Consider the following 2517-nt stretch of genomic DNA (forward strand, 5'->3'; position numbering starts at 1 on the left):
AGGTTGCATAACAACTCTAACCAAGCTCTGTTATCTACATAGTTTTAAGATTTGTGTGATTAAACTGTTTCAAACCTAACACGTCCCTGTTACCTCACACGAATACTAGGAAATCCTTAGTAAATAAGGATTAGTAAAATGTTTATTTACTAAGTAAAGGATTTCAAAAGGACCTAATATGGTTTCCAAACTCATGAAAGACTGAGTTTCCATAGAATGTTTTTCTGAATGTTATTAAGCATGTTGATAATAAGTTGAGTTTAGTTAAAGTAATTGTCCTAGTTTATTTATGTTATAATTGTTGTAAAAAGTGTTTAATTTTTTAAAATCTATTTCATTCATATAGTTTTCATACTTAGGATAATTTACATTAGGGATCACTGCATTTTGTTTAATATATTCAATTTTAATCATCACTTCTCAACCATATTGCTTTTTATTTACCAAGTTGTTAGTATAATTTTACAATTAAGTGATTTAACACAAATACAATCCCTGTGGAGATGATAACTCGATACTTATTACTTGATAACAACTTTGCACACTTGCACAAACCTACGCGTTACAAGTTTTTAGCGTGGTTACTAGGAATTGTTAACTGTTGCCATAATCATTTCTTTTTGTGAAATTATTTACTTCCAATTTGATTTATTTCTAAAATTACTAACTTATTCTTTTTAATTTTGTGATATCATTTCATGTGTTTATGAGCATAGATCAGATTATCGATTTACTCTTTGTAGACCCTTAAATTGAGCAAGCTTTCAGACAAAGAAGACTTGAACGAATAGCTCAAAGACAAGTTGAGATGGACCTTGGAAATCAGAATCAAGACCAAGGTAATGAAGCCGATTATGTACTAAATCCCATCCTCATTACCGATGATAGGATCGATGCATCAGATAATATGCTGTGCCACTTTTCAGTGAGTTAAATCCAGGAATTAAAAGGCCAGATATTGAGGCAACCCAATTTGAACTGAAACCAGTGATGTTTCAAATACTCCAAACGGTGGGCAAATTCAGTGGTATGCCTACAGAAGATCCACATCTCCACCTTCAATTGTTTATAAAGGTGAGTGATTCATTCAAGATAGCTAGTGTGACTGAAGACGCACTGAGGTTGAAGTTGTTTCTGTACTTGTTGTGATATCAAGCACAAGCATGGCTCAATTCATTGCCACTAAGGTCCATATCTACAGGGCAAGAATTAGTAGAGAGATTTTTGATTAAGTATTTTCCGCCTAGCAAAAACGCTAAGTTGAGGAATGAGATCACAACTTTCCAACAATTGGATGACGAGTCTTTGTATGAGGCTTGGGAGTGATTCAAGGAGTTACTTTGTAGGTGTCCTCATCATGGGATTCCTCATTGTATCCAGTTGGAGACATTCTATAATGGTCTCAATACACATACAAGATTGATAGTAGATGCTTCTGCGAATGGTGCAATTTTATCTAAGTCTAATATTGAGGCTTATGAGATCATTGAGAGGATCACGAGTAATAACTATCAATGGCCAACAAATTGAATAGCTTCAGGAAGAAGTGTAGCTGGATTTCATGAAGTTGACGCCCTCACTTCGTTATCAGTTTAGGTATTGTCTATTTTCTCTATGTTAAAATAGTTTATTGTTAATAGTGTTAATAATTTTACAGCTCAGCCACCAAGTTCATTTGAAGTAGTTTCCTGTGTGTACTGTGGGGAAGGTCATTCTTTTCAGAATTGTCCCTCAAATCCTGAGTCAGTATACTATGTGGGGAACCAACATCAAAATAGGAGTGGACAAGGACCCTAGTCCAACTTCTACAATCCTTCATGGCGTAATCATCCTAGCTTTTCTTAGAGCAACCAAGGAAATGGATTGAAAATAACTTCTTGCAGCATAGACCGAACCAATCTCAAGGGTTTAACCAACAAGATCCAAAACCACCTCAAGCTAAGGCATCAAATAGCTTGGCAAGCTTGTTGAAAGCGTACATGGCGATCCAAAGCCAAACAGCAACATTGAAAAATTTGGAAAACCAAATGAGTCAATTAGTTACGGAGCTTTGTAATAGACTGCAAAGAACCTTGTTGAACGATACTGAGAATCCAAGAAATTTTGGTAAAGAACATATCAAGGCAGTGGCATTACAAAGTGGTAAAATTTTGGAACCCTGATTGATTGATGTCGGAGATAAGCCTGTTGAGAAGAATCAACCAGCTGTTGGAATTCCTACACCAAAGGAATTAGAATCTGCAAAGGCTGACAAGGTAAATCCTAACTTAGTTAATTTAGATACTTTAACATCTTTTTTGGATACAGATTTACCTACTCAGAAGAGTTATCCGGTTTAACAGAAAGTTCCATCACTTCCATAACCGCAAAGATTGCAGCAACATAAGCAGAAACATGAGGTGCAATTCAAGAAGTTTTTAGATGTTCTGAAGCAGTTACACATCAATATTCTGTTGGTGGAGGCTTTAGAACAAATGCTGAATTATGTGAAGTTTATGAAGGATATACTATCCAAGA

The 2517-nt window shown here is 35.2% G+C and overlaps 1 non-coding gene across 1 annotated transcript; it reads right to left on the reverse strand.

Moving 5' to 3' along the window:
- Positions 1–1257: 1257 nt before the first annotated feature.
- LOC128294657 (small nucleolar RNA R71) lies at positions 1258–1364 on the reverse strand. Its single transcript, XR_008284965.1, has one exon. It is a non-coding gene; the product is annotated as a small nucleolar RNA R71 (small nucleolar RNA).
- Between the last annotated feature and the right edge of the window lie 1153 nt (positions 1365–2517).

The sequence above is a fragment of the Gossypium arboreum genome, chromosome 6 (genome assembly GCF_025698485.1).
Source record: "Gossypium arboreum isolate Shixiya-1 chromosome 6, ASM2569848v2, whole genome shotgun sequence".
Lineage (NCBI taxonomy): Eukaryota > Viridiplantae > Streptophyta > Magnoliopsida > Malvales > Malvaceae > Gossypium > Gossypium arboreum.